Source organism: Schistocerca cancellata, chromosome 5 (genome assembly GCF_023864275.1).
Source record: "Schistocerca cancellata isolate TAMUIC-IGC-003103 chromosome 5, iqSchCanc2.1, whole genome shotgun sequence".
Lineage (NCBI taxonomy): Eukaryota > Metazoa > Arthropoda > Insecta > Orthoptera > Acrididae > Schistocerca > Schistocerca cancellata.
Window position 1 is genome coordinate 727,025,291 of NC_064630.1, and position 19,839 is coordinate 727,045,129.

A 19,839-nucleotide genomic window follows, 5' to 3' on the forward strand; every position below is an offset into this window, starting at 1 on the left:
GCTTCCATCACGTCTAGTGCCAACTGACTAGATAGTGTTACAGCATGCGGGTGTTTTTCGTCGTTAGGTTGTGGTTCCCTTGTTGTGCTTAAGAAAACGCTAAATGTGGAAGGACATCAGGACATTTGACAGCACTGAGTACTGTGTACAGTAGAGGAACGGTTCACACACAATGTTTGTATCAGCAGCGCAACACACCGTATCTTAGAGCAGCATCTGCTGTGCAACGGTTTGTGGACAATAACATTCCTGAAATGGAGTAGTCTGTCCAGAGTCCCGACCTGACCCTAGCGGAGCACTTCTGGATTGAGGTAGAACGTCGACTTCGCTCCGGACCGCTGCATTCAACATCTCTATCTTTTATGTTTCGGACCTTGAGGAAAAATGGCCTACCACTCCTCCACAGGCATGCAGACACTTCATTGGAAGTGACCCCAGCAGAGTTCGAGCCGCCATAAAGGCGAAAGGCGGACACACCTCACACTGATGTCCACTAATAGGTGTGATCACATAGTTTGTGTATCTTACAGTGGTTAGAGGCAAGTTTCACTTTATCTAGGAAGATTTTAACCAACGGCCTTGCCTCAGTGGTAACACCGGCTCCCGTCAGATCACCGAAGTTAAGCGCTGTCGGGCTGGGCTAGCACTTGGATGGGTGATCATCCGGTCTGCCGAGCGCTGTTGGCAAGCGGGGTGCACTCAGCCCTTGTGAGGCAAACTGAGGAGCTACTTGATTGAGAAGTAGCGGCTCCGGTCTCGTAAAGTGACATACGACTGGGAGAGCGGTGTGTTGTCCCCATGTCCCTCCATATCCGCGTCCACTGACGCCTCTAGCTTGAGGATGACATGGCGCCCGGTCGGTTTTGTTGATAACTGAATGCTTAATAGTTGAGAAAACTCTCAACACTGTGTCTCTACTGAGAAAACCATGTAGGAAGAAAGGGGGAGTGAGTGAGGCATGGACGGAGATAATGCACGAAGGGCCGGACTGTGAAAGAGGGAGGGGTGTGGCGGAGAGAATAGAGAGAGAGAGAGAGAGAGAGAGAGAGAGAGAGAGAGAGAGAGAGAGAGACAGTGAGTGAGTGAGAGACCGACGGAGACGGAGACGGAGACACTGTGTAGCCAGAGAAAGGTTGCTATTTTTAAATCAGTAATGGGAGATAACTGTAAACAGAGCTATCACCTGATGATAAAGACATCATTCTCCGAAATCCTAAGTGGAAACAGAAAACAAAATAATGTGTCGCAGTTATTTGTGTGTTTCAACTGAAATTCGTATGACTGTTGGCATTCATAGTTACGTCAGTAAAACTCTTTTGATAGTTATCCGCCATTGTGAAATACAACCTTTCCTGCTTTTATTTTTGTGTCATTGACATGTTTCGACACAGTTGTGTCATCCTCAGAAATGGCAACTTGTGTAATTATTTTAAATTTTGGTCGAAGACGCTCTGTTACACGAGAAGAAACAATCCTAATTCGACTGAAAAGGTAAATGTTGTTTAAACAAAACCGTTTTCACCTTATATTGATAATTACACGAGTGATACAATATGCGGTAATTGAGCTCTGATATACTGAGACTATTTGAAAGTACATCCACGTTTTAGAAATTACTGTGGCTTGTAAGGTATGGTTAACTCTCAATTTGCACTCGGAATAGAAATTCAAATTCATAATTGGAAAATCGAAAAGTACGACTTCGTTTTGACAATTGTTCTCCAAGCCCATAAAACAGAACAAGTGGGAAACATACTTCTGCACTCACAGACAAAGCACCATAAATTTCTTACTTTCCTGAAACACCCGAAAACGAGGCATCGTAAAAGTTATCTCTTCAGGCAGTTGAAACATACATTAAACGAAAGAATTTCACAATAGTTTAGAGACCAGCCTTTTTCCAGACAAAACAGTCACCTCTTGTGTGTTATCAAGCTCTTCCTGACAAATTTGTCCTCAGCCTGGAGGCCGATTATATCTTACTAAGTGGTATGCCCATGTCTAAAACAGATTTTTGAACTGACTTACCCGGCCAGTTATAAGTAACGTACAGTTTAAACTAGGTTCCGAATTGCGGTTCAACTTCATACGTTCACATAGACAAATCCTAGCCAGAGGGGAAATTACGATAAGTTACAAAATAATCCTAGGAGCAACAGTGTGAGATTTATGGACTGATATTACCCATTTAGCAACCATGCCTCACTGCCATTCATTTCTCACGAATTGAAATTGTTATCACGAATCTGAAACGGAACTCTGGTCATATTTTATGATTAAAACGATTTTTTGAAAAAATTCGTTGCCAGTAAGATGATTTCATGGACCATGGAACAAACATCTCAGGACAGCCACTACGTAATACTTCAGAAAATTCATACCTGACTATTACATATGAGGCTTTTTTACTATGAAGTCTTTTAGTTTTGAGCCTAGTCAAGACTGCTTTCGTCTTCCAGATGATCCACAAACAACATATCTAATCAATAAACAGAGACAGCCAAATTAGGAACATGTAAATGGTGAAGGAAAAGTAGTAATTATTTTCAGCCCTATTGTTTGTCAATGGAGCTAGCAACTGCTCGCAGTCATTATGAGAGGGAGATCACATCATAACCAACTACACGAAGCACAGTGAGCAGTGTTACATTTTTTATGGACTATCCAATGTCATGAGCTGTATTTGGAGTGTTGAGTTCTGTGTGGGATAAATGGCGTAGATACTGGAAGCTGGAAACAAGAAAGAGGGCAGAGGAGTCGGTGTGTTCATAGGTTGTTGCAAATATGGAGTGATCGAAGTAGGGGCTAAGGGGATTGCTAAGGTATCGATGATACACGACGCAAAGTGATATGTTTTGCTTATGTTATAAGGCAGATGGTGATTTACTGTGCAAGAGTGGGTAGTAAGAACGAGGACCATTGCCGGTAGGACAATGGAAAGACTTCCAGTTTTTAAGATTTTATGGGTGGCGTGGGGTTTAGGTTGGTAAATATTTAGTGCCAGTCCCGGCGCTTCTTCCCATTTAATATGTTTAAGATTAGACGCTATATTTTCCGGTGGAGAAAAAGTGTCGCCAATTCACGAGTCTGCAGAAAGTAGCGGTGTAAGATAATAAACCACTGGGACTCGTAGGGGGAGTAAGGAGTGAGGACAGATGAGTGTGGTTGGAACGTCAGTGGATATAGCTTGGTGTACGACTGTTTATCTCCTCGAACAGTAAACAAAATGCTCCCCTTTTCTCCCAGCTACGCTTCCTTTTTTCAATTTCTTACTCAGCTGCGTCATTAGGTTTCCGTGTGCTAATAAATACTAGATGTAGAGGCGTACATCACTAGAGGTAAGATAGATATTGCCTACAGGAAAATTAAAGACACCTTTGGAGAAAAGAGAACCACTTGCATCAATATCAAGAGCTCAGATGGAAATCCAGTTCTAAGCAAAGAAGCGAAAGCAGAAAAGTGGAAGGAGTATATAGAGGGTCTACACAAGGGCGATGTTCTTAAGGACAATATTATGGAAATGAAAGGGAATGTAGGTGAAGATGAAATGGGAGATATGATATTGCATGAAGAGTTTGACAGAGCACTGACAGACGTAACTCGAAACAAGGCCCCGGTAGTAGACAACATTCCATTAGAACTACTGATGGCCTTAGGAGAGCCAGCCCTGACAAAATTCTACCATCTGGTGAGCAAGATTTATGAAACAGGTGAAATGCCCTCACAATTCAAGAAGAATATAAATTCCAATCCCAAAGAAAGCAGGTGTTGACAAATGTGAAAATTACAGAACTACCAGTTTAATAAGCCACGGCTGCAAAATGCTAACACGAATTCTTTACAGACGACTGGAAAAACTGGTAGAAGGCGACCTCGGGGAAGATCAGTCTGGATTCCGTAGAAATGGTGCAACACGGGAGGCAATACTGACCCTACGACTTATCTTAGAAAGTAGATTAAGGAAAGGCAAACCTACGTTTCTAACATTTGTAGACGTAGAGAAAGCTTTTGACAGTGTTGACTGGAATACTCTCTTTCAAATTCTGAAGGTGGCAGGGGTAAAATACAGGGAGCGAAAGGCTATTTACAATTTGTACAGAAACCAGATGGCAATTATAAGAGTCGAGCGGCATGAAAGAGAAGCAGTGGTTGCGAAGGGAGTGAGACTGGGTTGTATCCTATCCCCGATGTTATTCAATCTTTATATTGAGCAAGCAGTAAAGGAAACAAAAGAAAAAAATTGGAGTAGGTATTAAAATACATGGAGAAGAAATAAAAACGTTTAGGTTCGCTGATGACATTATAATTCTGTCAGAGACAGCAAAGGACTTGGAAGAGCAGTTGAACGGAATGGACAGTGTCTTGAAAGGAGGATATAAGATGAACATCAACAAAAACAAAACGAGGATAATGGAATGTAGTCGAATTAAATCGGGTGATGCTGAGGGTATTAGATTAGGAAATGAGACGCTTAAAGTAGTAAACGAGTTTTTGCTATTTGGGGAGCAAAATAACTGAAGCCCCTGCATATCCGCGGGCGGTCGGTGCCATTGGGCCTTCATGGCCTGTTCGGAATAAGTTTAGTTTAGTTTTATGTAGTTATGTTCTACAGGATTAATTAAGAAGTTACCCACTTTTCAACTTACAAGATTATATCAGTATTTAAGTGAGTAACCTCACCAAAGGAGTTGCAACATTTGTAAACATCATCGGAAAAGATGAGGCACAGTCACACAATAAATGTCATTTTTGGTACTGTAGTGGTAATGCAATTTGAAATGTAAAAAGTTGAACTGCAAATACATATAAAGGGAGTAAACAAGAAAAACATAAACACTAAACTCGAAAACTGTGCCTACATAACAGGTGATTTAATAAATGACCATAATAAATTTTTTTAAAAAATTAGTACTTGGCAAGACTACTTCCTATCCTCATTGATTATTGTTCTTTCGCTTCCTCTTCAGTCTTATTTCTCACGTCTGTTGCTACTACAGACCACAGTCTAAATCTGTCTTCCTGTAATTTATACTTAGCTGCAGTAACAATTTGGCATGAAGCGTATCATCAGGACTATCGAAAGTTAAGACATGGCCACCGATTTGGGTATCACCGGATGTCCAGTCGGCACCCCAGTTAATGTGCGAGTAAGCTTTGACCCGGACCGGTCGATGTGGCCGAGCGGCTCTAGGCGCTTCAGTCTGGAACCGCGCGACCACTACGGTCGCAGGTTCGAATCCTACCTCGGGCATGGGTGTGTGTGATGTCCTTAGGTTAGTTAGATTTAAGTAGTTCTAAGTTCTAGGGGATTGATGGCCTCAGATGTAAGTCCTATAGTGGTCAGAGCCATTTCAACTATTTTGAGTCTTTGACCCAGGCAAAGTCAAACACCTACCTTCAGTACAGGAAAGGAAGTATTCACGCAAAAAGAACTAAACCAAAATAAAACAATATTTATTTCACGTCGCAAACAGACATTGAAAGAAAAATATTTTGTGAATAAAATTCTCTCAGCTGTCTGTATTTCGTTTCTGTGCGTTTTATTTCCGATAAGTATTTTGAAGAGAAATCCCTATTACCAGAATTTCCAAGATTCGCTTAAGAATAGTGAAGCAGCCACACTTGCATATTTCGAGAATCCACATCACTGGTGGTCTGCGACTAAAGTTTTTTTTCCTTTGATTTTCATTATTCACACATCATCAACAGACTGACGCATACCGATGTATATACAGGGTGGGCAAAATGAAACTTGCCTGAAAAATATTTCAAGCGCCTTACGATAAGAAATCCAGCTTGTATCATCCGTCCCGAACGCCGATCATGTAAGCTGGGCCGCTTAACGTGTATGAAATATTTTGCCAATCAGGTTAACTATGCCATCCTCCTATCATTTTGTTGAAACGGACCACGGAGTACAGACAGTCGACAGACTGTTTGTTATTCATAAAAAAATGCAAAGGCAACATCTTTTGCGATATAGTAGTCACTCTCTTCAGTGATGCTTCAAGAGAGGAACTCAACAATAGGCAGTGGCGGGAGACGCCATGCGCCGTTGCCTAGCAGCGGACAGAGGCTGTTATCGAGAGGCATCTGTTCATTCCAAGCGAAGCTCATCCTACCTGGTCGTCGTCGACTGTTTTCTTAAAGGTAAGCATAAACTGTCTCCTCTGCTAAAGTGCACATACTGCGTCCGTGGCTCTTCCATTGCGTGGTGCTGTTCACAATTCATTATCATTGGTAATATCCAATTGGGGTCTAGTGCAGCAGGGGATACAACCCGTCGGCTTTGAACAATGACGTCATTCCTTAGTCATAGATCGTAATGTCTTCACTTCGAGGCATAGATAATAAAGCAGTTCTGTGTTCTAATAAGCACTATCATTAAAATAATTGAATGTAAATCTAAAAGCGATCGCTTGATATTGGGTGCATCATTTTACTGATTGCTTAATGAAGTAGGATCAGTTTATTCTATCTCGTGAGATTTTTTTTTAAAAAAAAGCCAAAAAAACTCTTATTACGTACTGAAGGGAGCTAGAACATTAAGAAGAATCGCTTCTCGGCTTTTGACAAGATATTTCTTAATAAAGTAGGATCAGTTTATTCTATCTCGTGAGATTTTTTTTTAAAAAGCCAAAAAACACTTATTAGGTACTGAAGGGAGCTGCTTAATAAAGTAGGATCAGTTTATTCTATCTCGTGAAATTTTTTTTTTAAGTCAAAAAACACTTATTACGTACTGAAGGGAGCTAGAACATTAAGAACAATCGCTTCTCGGCTTTTGACAAGATATTGCTTAATAAAGTAGGATCAGTTTATTCTATCTCGTGAGATATTTTTTTTAAAAGTCAAAAAACTCTTATGCTTTTGACAAGATCAATGTTTATCTCTCTCGCATTCCTTTGTTTCTCAACATTCTCCTCAGTTCTTTCATCTCTGTAATACATGCTCTCTGGCGACTTGTGACGTCATTGTTCAAAGCCGACGGGTTGTATCCCCTGCTGCACTAGTCCCTCCAATTGGATGATAGTATACGGTATCCAAAGAGAATCGCTCGATCTTGTGATCTTGGTTGGGGTCTAGTTTTGCAGGGGATACAACCCGTCAGCTTTGACCAATGACGTCAGAATTGGCCAGAGAGTATGTATTACAAAGATGAAAGAGCTGAGAAGAATGTTCAGAAACAAAGGAAAGCAAGAGAGAAAAACTATACTTCACATATATAAGGGCCAGTAGTATTTTCACGTTAACGACATCGCGTGTTTGTATCATAGTGTTTCTCCGCAAAATACAATGGAAAGACATGAATGAAATATATTACTAGCAAAGAATACATCACGTTACATGTATGTCAGTTGTATCTCGAAACTCTTTCGAACTGTATTGCTTAAGTGCAGTACGGGATACAAGTTCAGCGTACGTCGATTTCTTAGTTTCAACTAGCATTGCTGTCCTGTCGTTCACTTGAACTATGTATCCCCTGCTTCACTAAAACGTAAATGAAACACCGGATACAGATTAAAAGCTCATTCGAAGTGTGTTGCTTAAGTACAGTACGGAATAGGAGTTTTTCGTAAGTCGATATCTTCGTTTTCACTAGCATTACTGTCCTGTTCTTCACTTGAACGATGTATCCCCCGCTTCAGTAAACCCTAAGTGGAACACGGTATACAAATTGTAGATGTATTGTTTATTTCGTCTCCGCTATTACTAACAGTCTTTTCTTACGTACATATCAGTACCACTGATGACAGAAGGGCCTACGTATGTAATATATGTATACCAGACTTCCGTTGACCTCTATTTATGTACACTGGTAACGAAAAGGTGGAAATAGACGTAAGTTACATTAGCAACCTGTACCTCAATTGAACTACACGGAGACAAGAAGACGACACATGTACAATTTGTATCCCGTACTTCACTATGGAGTACAGTTTTCATGTTGCCTTGCACGCTAGTATCCCATTCGTTACATGAGCTATATAGCTATATGTAACATTTGTATCTTGCTCGCCAATTGACACATATTGTGTCAGTGTAAAGGCGAAGTGAAGGACGGGATACAAGTTTTAGTTGTGTCAGGGGTTTCGCCTGTAATATAGCAAGTACACATTCGAAAATGTCGTACTGATACTAGTGCTGGATTGACAGCCGAGAAATTTCTATTACGTACTTCACAACACGAAAAGACACATATTGGTGGAATGAAACTTGAAATATGTCAAAATAGTGAAATACAGTGAAAGAAGCTAATGGGAAAGTGAACTTATCACACGGAAATATCGAGGAATAACCGAAGCTCGCCTAGACAGACAGTAACGAAAATTACATACGCACAAACAGACAAATCCATTCCTATAAACGAAAATAAGACACTAAAAATTGTTCTACAATAACAAACTAATACTCCAAATTACCTCAATATCATTACGAATAATTATTTTAAGGTGCGATGATAGCGCTTATCCGGAACACAGAACTGCTTTATTATCTATGCCTCTAAGTGAAGACATTACTATCTATGACTAATGTATGACGTCATTGGTCAAAGCCGACAGATTGTATCTCCTGCTTCACTAGACCCCTTGGTTGTCACAAATATTTGGCTGATTTCTCCCGAACATGTCTTATTTCCGAGGTTGTAGTTAGGTTGTGATCTGTTAGCTATTTAAAGTGACGCGAGTGAAACAAAATACCAACAAACTTACTTTACGAAGCATGCTAAATTACAGACAGAAATGTGATTGTCTACCCACGTCCGACCCATGACTCACTGTGTTCATTTCCAATCTTTCATCATGCGAACGGTTACCAACAGCACCACGCGTAGGAAAAGCTGTGGAAACCACAAATACACATCTGCCATCTTTTGTTCCATTGTCTGCATATGCTGACGGCCATTCTAGGCACTCTGGGATGGGGGGTGGGGGGGGGGGTGAGGATGTAGATTACTGTTACGTTTTTGTACTACACTGACAGGAGACGGTGAATAGAAGATATCTGTTACTTGGGTGGCCATGTGAAAGGAATGTATCCTCGCAGAGCACGCACAATAAAAGATATCAGTTGTGTAAAAAAAAAGGTGGGGGGATCAAATGCAAGCATGCCCCATAATCCTCCCGTTTCCACTTTCCTATAGACTGAGTACTCTCCACTACTCATATAAATGAAAAATATTTGTTGTTGTTGTGGTCTTCAGTCCAAAGACTGGTTTGATGCAGCTCTCCACGCTACTCTATCCTGTGCAGGCCTCTTCATCTCAGAGAATTGGTGATCCCTTGACGCTTCAGTATGTCTCCTACCAAACGAACTTTTCTCCCAGTCAAGTTCTGCCACAAATTTCTCTTCTCCTCGGTTCTATTCAGTACCTCCTCATTAGTTACCTGATCTGCCCATTTAATCTTGAGCATTCTTCTGTAGCACCACATTTCAAAGACTTCTTATCTCTTCTTGTCTAAACTGTTTATTGTCCATGTTTCATTTGCATACATGGCTACACTCTATACAAATATTTTCAGAAAGGGCTTCGTGACAGTTAAATCTTTACTCCATGTTAACAAATTTCTCTTTTTCAGAAACCCTTTTTTTTTTTTTTTTTTTTTTTTTGTATCCCGCCTGGAAGGCGGCGCGTGGGTAGGAGCAGGAAAACGTATTACACGTCGGTACTGCAAATACAGTTAAAGCACCTTTACTAGTGTATAAACATATGCAAACATATTACATAACTTTAGGTTATGACACGTAGGTGCGGTGTTGTGGCCCCATCGTAGCTGATGCAAAGTCTCAGTAGAAAACTAAGCTGAAGCGATGTTTCCTGGCTGGCTGCTCCTGATGAAATGCTGTGAACCTTGAGCGATGCTCGTAGCGATCTCCAGCGCCGGCTAGAGAGCGCTGTCGTCGGTGTCGGTGTCGTTATGACAACCTAACAACTTGGCCCCCGCCGTGGCATCTTAGGTATCGATACCACAATTTTCTTGCCATTGCCAGTTTACACTTTACACCTTTTCTACTTTGGTCATCATCAGTTGTTTTGCTTCCCAAATATGAAATCTTATCTACTACTTTTATTGTCTCGTTTCCTAATGTAATTCCCTTAGTATCACCTGATTTGATTCGACTGCATTCCATTATCCTCGTTTTACTTTCGTTGATGTTCATCTAATATCTTTTCAAGACACTTTCCATTCTGTTCAGCTGCTCTTCCAAGTTCTTTGCTCTCTCTGGCAGAATTACAATGTCATCAGCAACACTCATTGTTTTTATTTCTTCTTCCTGGACTTTAATTCCTACTCCAAATTTTTCTTTTTTTTTCCTTTAATCCATGCTCAATGTACTGATCGGGGATAGCCTACAAGCCTGTCTCACTCCCTTCTCAACCACTGCTTTCTTTTAACAGTAGAACTGTTGAAAGTAAAACGGTCGTCGTATATAACTACAGTTGATGTCCCTAATCAATCAGCCAGCCGCTGTAGCCGAGCGGTTCTAGGCGCTTCAGTCTGGAACCGTGCTGCTGCTACGGTCGCAGGTTCGAATCCTGCCTCGGGCATGGATGTGAGTGCTGCCCATAGGTTAGTTAGGTTTAAGTAGTTCTAAGTCTAATGGACTGATGACCTCAGATGTTAAGTCCCAAAGAGCTTAGAGCCATCTGAACCATTTTTAACCCTAATCAATCAATAATCAAAGACTGTCAGAGGTTACCTAGATACAGAAATAATAGTAAAGGCATTTCATTTACTGACTATTACTTTTACAAGTATCTACGACCAGGAGAGAAAGTGTACGTAATAGACATCTACATTCATAACTAACAAAATGTACTCAAGAATTAAAATATTTCACTTACAATTTGGATATACACAACTGGTCTACAAGGTGCTGTGCAAAATGGCATAAAAAAGGTGTTACGTCCAGAAATCACACTGGAATCATCTTCGACCATGAGATGTGTGAGCTTTGGTTGGGCTGTTGCATACAACGCTTCATTTTTGCTGTAGCGATTTATGGAAATTTGTGCAATGATTAATCTAATTTGTAGAAACTGTCTGTTAGTATAATGGATAGTGGTAAAGATCCATATTTTTGCTTAACTGTCTAGTTCCACGTTACTTTATTTAATAAGATTCACAATTCCCTTGAACAATCGATCTACATCTGCATGGTTACTCTGCATCTCATACTTAAGTGCCTGGCAGAAGTTTCACCGAACCATTTTCATACCACTTCTCTACCATTCCACTCTCGAATGGCGCGTGGGGAAAAGGAACACCTAAATCTTTCCGTTCGAGCTCTGATTTCTCTCATTTTATTATGATGACCATTTCTCCATACGTAGGTGGGTGTCAACAAAATAGTTTCGCATACGGAAGGGAAAGTTGGTGATTGAAATTTAGTAAATAGATCTTGCCGCAAAGAAGACTGCCTTTGTTTGAGGAACTCTCACCCCAACTCGCGTATCATATCAGTGACACCCTTCATTCCTATTGCGCGATAACTCGAAACGAGCTGCCCTTCTACGCACTTTTTCGATGTGCTCCGTCAATCCTACCTGGTAAGGATCCCCCACCGCGCAGTAGTATTCTACCAGAGGACGGACAAGTGACATATAGGCTGTCTCTTTAGTGGCTTTGTCGCATCTTCTAAGTGTTCTGCTAACAAAGGGCAGTCTTTGTTTTGCCTTTTCCACAATATTATCTATGTGGTCTTTCCAATTTAAGCTGCTCGTAATTGTAATTCCTAGGTATTTAGTCAAATTGACAGCCCTTAGACTTGTGCGATTTATCGTGTACCCAAAATTTATCGGATTTCTTTTAGTACCCATGCGCATGACCTCGCACTTTTCTTTTTTTAGTGCCAATTGCCACTTTTCGCACCATACAGAAATTCTCACTAGATCATTTTGTAATTGGAATTGATCGTCTGATGATTTTACTAGACTGTAAATTACAGCGTCATCTGGAAACAATCTAAGGTGGCTGCTCAGATTATCACCTAGATCATCATATGTAAATCAGAGACAGCAGAGAGCCTATGACACTACCTTGCGGAACGCCAGCTATCACTTCTGTTCTACTTGATGATTTACCGTCTTTCACTACGAGCTGTGACCTCAGTGAGAGGAAATCACGAATCCAGTCACCCAACTGAGGCGATACTCCAAATGAACCACCACCGGATCGTCGGGAAAGCCGTTTGCAGATGTCAGGTGTCTCTCTAGGGGTGTGGCGATTTCTAAAGGGATGCCCACTCGAGGACAGGGCAGTGTTCTGACCACTTATCGGCAGTTGGGCTCTGTCGGCCACCTTGTTTTGTCACGGTGGCGCCAGGAGGCCGAGTACGGCTCCTAGTCCTTACGATGGAAATTCCCCATCGCACTCTCCTCAGATTTAGTGGTGGAATGGGCCAGTGGATAGCCCGTCAAAAACTGAACACAGATCAAGCGTGGAAACAGGAAAAAGGTGCACTGAGCTGTGAAAAAAGAAGCAAAATAGAATGTGAACCGTCCAAGGTTGTTCGCAGATGATGCTGTAATTTACCGTCTAGTAAGGTCATCCGAAGACCAGTATCAGTTGCAAAGCGATTTAGAAAAGATTGCTGTATGGTGTGGCAGGTGGCAGTTGACGCTAAATAACGAAACGTGTGAGGTGATCCACATGAGTTCCAAAAGAAATCCATTGGAATTCGATTACTCGATAAATAGTACAATTCTCAAGGCTGTCAATTGAACTAAGTACCTGGGTGTTAAAATTACGAACAACTTCAGTTGGAAAGACCACATAGATGATATTGTGGGGAAGGCGAGCCAAAGGTTGCGTTTCATTGGCAGGACACTTAGAAGATGCAAAAAGTCCACTAAAGAGACAGCTTACACTACACTCGTTTGTCCTCTGTTAGAATATTGCTGCGCGGTGTGGGATCCTTACCAGGTGTGATTGACGGAGGACATCGAAAGGGTGCAAAAGAAGGGCAGCTCGTTTTGTATTATTACGTAATAGGGGAGAGAGTGTGGCAGATATGATACGCGAGTTGGGATGGAAGTCATTAAAGCAAAGACTTTTTCGTCGCGGCGAGATCTATTTACGAAATTTCAGTCACCAACTTTCTCTTCCGAGTGCGAAAATATTTTGTTCAAAAAATGGTTCAAATGGCTCTGAGCACTATGGGACTTAACATCTGTTGTCATCAGTCCCCTAGAACTCAGATCTACTTAAACCTAACTAACCTAAGGACATCACACACATCCATGCCCGAGGCAGGATTCGAACCTGCGACCGTAGCAGCCGCGCGGTTCCAGACTGCGCGCCTAGAACCGCTAGACCACCGCGGCCGGCCACAATATTTTGTTGAGCCCAACCCACATAAGTAGGAATGATCATCAAAATAAAATAACAGAAATCAGAGCTCGAACAGAAAGGTTTAGGTGTTCGTTTTTCCCGCGCGCTGTTCGGGAGTGGAATGGTAGAGAGATAGTATGATTGTGGTTCGATGAACCCTCTGCCAAGCACTTAAATGTGAATTGGAGAGTAGTCATGTAGATGTAGATGTAGATGTAGATGCAATATCGAGGAAAGGGCAAGAACCACGTGGCCGTGGTTGTGTGGTCGCGGTGTTGGACTACCAAGCAGGAGATCCGTGTTTAAATCTTCCTCATGCCTCATAATTCTTTTTCATGATTTATCAAATGACGCTCCGATCTTTGACGTGTCTGTTCTTCTATAGTTTTGGCAACTTTCATACCATACTCTGGTTACAGAACATGAGTCATGTGGTAAGAATACATTACCGTGGCAAGTTGATGTGATGGAGTGAGAGCAGGCGAGGTACCGCATAGGCCTCTCACAGAAATGAAAACAACAAATAAACGTGTGTGACGGTAACAAAGGAATTCAAGAGTCTAAACTTCCTAAACGGAGCGGAGGAGTCATAACATGCAGTACTTGGTACGACAAATAGATGTACGTAGGTCTGGAAGTCCCTTCGTTACACTGCGTTGTTGATGACGAATGTTACACCATGACACAGACACAAATCTCAATAAAGCGAACAGACATGTCAATGTCCGCAAGACAGTTCCTAGTTATATGACAAAAAGTATAAAGCGAACGAACAAGGTTTGAACACGGATCTTCACCTTCACAGTCTCATACCGCAACCACATTACCACAACCGAAGGGCCATTCAACTTTGATCGGTGTTGTACATCTTGCACTTGGACCGTTCACTGTTTCTATTACACTTATTTCTTCGTAGTTTGTGTACACCTTCTTTTTTCCATGTTTGATCTGTGTTTAGTTTTTGACGGGCTATTCGCAGGGACATCTCATCACTAAATCTGAGGAGGCTGCGTTGGGAATTTCCTACTTAGAACTGCGAACTTCGTCTGGCACTACAGGGACCACTTCCTACTAGGTTCGGTTTGGAAACAAAACTGTGCGCTGGCCAATGAAAAATAAATTACTTTAAGAGCCACTATCGCTGATTAAAACAACATCTTGGTGGTGTGTTTGCGTCTACAGGCCTTCCGGGAAACCAGTCATCAACAAAAAGACAGCGATCTCGTTGTTTCCACGTGGAAAAGTTATGTGGCAGTTATTGTTAACGTTTTTTCTCCTTTTTGACGGGCTAGGAATGGTGGCAGCCAGACGCGAAACCACACGAACAATAAATATCCCTCTTGTGAGGAGGGAAAGCACCTCATTGGGTAGCTCAGAACATATCTACTGGACGAGAGACATTGGAGCTCAGATTCTACAATTTCAATGGACAATCTTTGGGCGAGCAGCTCAGTTTCTAAAAATTCGATGGACAATCTTTGGGCGAGCCTTCCCATTGGTGGAGTGAAGTTTGCCCGCACTATTGCGGGGGACTCTTTAGCGATGAAGAAAGTAGAGGTTTAGTGAGACGTATTTGGGGTGCATGGATGAGGGCACTGGATCTGAAGGCGCAGAGAGTCATGGACAGGCACTCGAGAATCAGCTCGCCACCCCACGACTCGTGAGTTGTTACTGTTAGCGGGTCACAGCAGACGCAGGTCTCGCCGCTCTGAACTATCGATTCTGGTGAGAATAGCTTGCAGCGTGGACCATCACGCGAGGAGAATGGTTAGAAGTTTTCGATTCGTTCTTTTTAAACTTGATTGGACAGCGCGACTTGAAATTTCGTCTTGTAGCAAAGGGCTCATCGATGAGTGAACAGGTTTAGCTATTTGCATGTGGAACCAATACCTTGTTTCCTGCTACAGTCGGAGCAATCATTACGTACTCAACGGCAATTATGCTTTACATGGGGACAGTCTGTTGAGATGACTGTCGCTCTTACATTATCCATTACTTGCGAGCCTGTCGAGCAGATATCAGCACTTGTTTCTTCCCTTTTTTTGCTTTATTAATCTCTCTAATGTGTACTTTCTTTTTGCGTCACTGTGCGCGGAGTGTAAATAAATTTGGGATGAGTATGGACCAGTTTTATTAATTCAGTAGATAGATAATCTAGATAGATAATCTGAGGAAGCTATTAATCATTGTTGACCTTTTAAGAACCAACACTCACAACTCACTTACAAGCGTCTTTCTTTTCTCACTGTGCGACCTGTAACTTTCCCAACTCAGTTCTGTATCTGACTTCATGAGGAGCAATCTATGTCTCAGTTCATGAGGAGCAATCTATGTCTCAGTCGATCCAGTCAGAAGAGATCATAAAAGCGACCAAAAGCTTCGTTAGCTCTTGCGTTAAAATGGCGATCCTGCACAGGGTTCGCTTACTTGAGACATTCTGATGGACAGCGTGAACTTGCGTTTCTACCATGAGGTCTTTCTTGGCAGTACACGCCTTGAATACACTGCCGTAGATTTAGCTGCTGTGGGGTTCTCAGTGAGAAGAAGGCAATTCAGATTCATGTCTCTGAAAGAAAAGTCAAAATAGGGGAATTTGAGGGTATTTGTGTTCTGTCGTTGCAACTACAAAAATGCGTGATTTTTCTCTCCAGATGCGTTTCGCTTTATTGAGGTAAAGCATCATATGTGGTCGGTAATTAAGTTATTTACATTTTTTTACATTTTTATTTGCTTTAAGACCGAAAAACAGTTCGTTAAGCATATGTTGATTTGTACTTGCGGCGAACTGTTTTTCGATCTTAAAGCAAATCAAAATGTAAAAAATGTAAATAACTTAATTACAGACCACTGATGACGCTTTACCTCATTAAAGCGAAGCGCGTCTGGTGGAAATCATGCATTTTTGTAGTTTCAACGACAGAACATAACACCCTCAAGAATTGTAAAGCAACTACAGACAATATGGCCACACAAATAAAGAAAATTGGGGAAGCTTAATTTTAACTGCTGGAGCAGTTAACTGCGCTTTTTTTTATTCTTTCAGAAATTTGTTCTTGTATTGTGTCTTTTATTGTGTCTTATTGTTATTACGGCGTTGTTTATGAGCAATGGAAAATTTTAGAAGGGTATTAGGGTATGGTAGGTTTGGGATACAATGTTGATATGTCATGTGTGGCTCACGTACAAGAAGACAAATTTTATATCTTATATTGAACTGTAAATAGAGGCATACAAGGAGTCAGAGCGGGTGCAAAAAGAGAGTTAGAAAAGAAAGGCTATGTAACAAAACTGGACGTGCCACATAGTGGAGGGAATATGGCAGTAGCAGAAGAGTAGGCAGCATTTCCTATAGCATGTGTAGATCTGAGTGAGCGATAGGGTGGTCTTATTTTAGAGAATGGAGAAGGAGCCACAGGAGACAGAATCTGTGAGTACACAAATGAGAATTCAGCAATGCCACAAAACGCAGATGCGATTGTGATTTCCGGAATTTTCATTGTAGAATATAACGCCAGGTCAAATTTTATCACACTTTGGAGAAAAGGATTAGAATGATGTGTTACTGAAGCTTATTGTAAAAGCGAGTGACAATAAAAAAAGAGTTGCTGGGTAGGCAAGAAGAGCATTTGTTTGAAACTGAGACCGAATTGGAACAAACTGCGATAATGCAGCAGTAGAGTATCTGCGTAGAACACTGGCAAGGGGAGAAAAATAGCAGTGTTGAGAGCATAGGAAAATAAATAAATAAATGAGGTAGAGAAGCGAGTTAATCAGGTACTGGCAGAGAATGAAAATCGATTGTGAGAGGCAACAATGAGATAACAGAGCAGGAAGTGAGGAATGCATCTGAAGGATCGGACAGTATGTGACCAGTACCAGCAGCGGAATCTGCAGAAATACAGGCATGTCTCATATAGAAACAGAGACAAAAAGCAATACGTAAATGGTAGTATTTACAGAAAAATATTATCGTGAAATTAGATGTGTTGGTCCAGAAATAAACCATGGATGGGAATGTTCTCTCACATCAAAGGAGCATGAGGAAGAGCATGAAGAAGAGCAAAATCTGACAACCGACAGTCAAGCGAGATAAGAAGAAGAAGATGAATCTTCAGACGAGAAGCACTTGTTTTTGTTGCTGATATTCAAATGTTTTATGGGCAACAGAAATGCTTTACACACAAAGCAGAGATATTACAGTTATGCTGTATTTTATTAGAGCAGAACTGTACTAGATCAATAATTTGGTAGGAATGCATCCTTAAATTGCTTATATGATGTGCATTGTAATGCTAATAGTTGCATTATCATGGCCGTTGCACCCTTGAGGTAACCACATGTGATTTCCAAACGAAGTCTTAACGACGATGTAGGGAGCAAAGAGTGGTCGAATTGTTCAGTCCAAGGCTTTGTGTGTAAAGCAATTCCGTTGCCCATAAAAACTTTGAATATCAGCTATATTTTATTAGATCATCAAAACATAGATTTTTGTTGAATTTTTTTTGCATTTTTGTAGTGTTTTCTGGTAAACTTCTGTCGTCTGCTTACGTCAATTGGTTTGATATTTTAATGAAGCATACATTTGCCTCTTATCTTAATGATACAGGCAAGCAAGTCACAGGTCGAGAGAAGTGAAGGGGAACAGATGATGAGATGTTTATCTGCAGCAAGTTTGGTGTCAGCTGGATATTTCATTGACAGATTACTCAAGAGAGGTTAGGGCCCACTGTGATTTTCTTGTTCTGCGGAAGTAGACGAGTGGAGACGTGGGACGTGTTTCAGCCAAGTCATTGCGAACGTGATGAAGGTTTCTCTCAACACTGTACAGGATTCCACATTTTCTTTGTTTGCGATGTTCTTCGATGAAAAGCACTGTAGTTGTTACGACGTCGTTGCTCAAGGATCGGGGATTGTGAGGTATATTGATGCCCATGTCAGATGAACGTTTGGACCATAGATTATGGAAAGATGGTACTTTTTATGCTTTTGTGTAGCAGCGGTAAATGAGTGGGGTTGTTTGATTTTTGCAAGTACATATCCATTATGATGTTAGTACCTGAGATGGGTTTCTCGTAGCTTTTCCGCCAAAATGTAATTTGCAATATCGTTTAGACTGCATTAAGATAATTTGCATGCTTCAAAATAACCTAATGATTTAAAATGTGGTTGAGTAGGTGTTTATTTGAAAAACATGCAACATATAAATGTATATGAGTGAGATGCACTACCAGTGCGAGAAAGGCAGAAAATACGAATATAATCGAGTAAGGAAATTAAGTAACTTTAACAAGGAATCACTGCAAAGGCTGGTTACGCTGTTCAGATTAAATATTACCAGGACGATACGGTGAGATTTCATTTTGTGAAAAGCAAAGTAACCGAACTTACGAAAACCATTAGACTGCTATGTTGTTTTGTATATTCGTGATCTAATCGTGAAGTTGGCATCAGTGGGGAATGTACGTACATACAGGATTGCGAAGTAAGAGGCACGATTAAGTGAAATTAAAACATTCTGATATTGAGTGAATAATAACCTATTACCTCTCTTGAACTACAAAATCAACAGTGTAATAATTTCTGTAAGAAAAAATAATCATGGAAAACAAACATACAATGAAATGATAGCGCCAGCGTCCTAAAACAGAAGAGTGCTAAAACAGTTAGGCAAATTTTATATCTATTTGTTTTTAGTTCCGACCCGCTAAAATGCCCACAAGAGCAAAATTCATTTTCTACGAAAATCTTTCACTATCGGGGATAGTTTTATGAACTATGGAAGATTGTTTCATACGATAAAAAAAACGTTGTCTTCTAGTGGGACGAGTTACAAGTTGTAAAATGACGGTTCCGTGAACTACTAGAGCAGAGTTAATCCAAAAATTTCCTTTTCTGAACAAACTATGCCCTACAATAGACAAAGTAATGACCTATGTAATTAATTAATGAACGCTTCAGTCTGAAGTTAAAAAATACTTCTCTAGGTCACACTTACTTTAAAGACGCAACGTAAATTGGCACGTATAACAATACGATATTTAACATAAGTGAACATAATACATATTCCTAAGATTTCAGCATCCGTGAGCGTGTTTTATCAACATGTTTTATAGTCGGTCACAATGAAAAGGGAATATAAACCCCGATTTGTAATGAAAATGAAATGAAATGTCGTGTGGCTAGGGCCTCCCGTCGGGTAGACCATTCGCCTGGTGCAGGTCTTCTTAGTTGACACCACTTCGGCGACTTGCGTGTAGATGGGGATGTTGAGATGATAATGAAGACAACACAACACCAGTCCCTGAGCGGAGAAAATCTTTGACCCAGCCGGGAATCGACCGCGGGCCCCTTTGCTTGGTATTCCATCGCGTTGATCACTCAGCTACCAAATAACAGTCAAATATTTTCTTCTTTAGGAGCAAGTGCAGGCTGTCTGCATCACTGTTAACGTCTTTACTGTAAACCGCGTACACAAAACGGGGTACTTAACGTTCCGGATATT

The 19,839-nt window shown here is 41.0% G+C and overlaps 1 pseudogene; it reads left to right on the forward strand.

The window, feature by feature from the left end:
* Positions 1–569: 569 nt before the first annotated feature.
* Positions 570–687, forward strand: LOC126189271 (5S ribosomal RNA; annotated as a pseudogene).
* Positions 688–19,839: the final 19,152 nt, after the last annotated feature.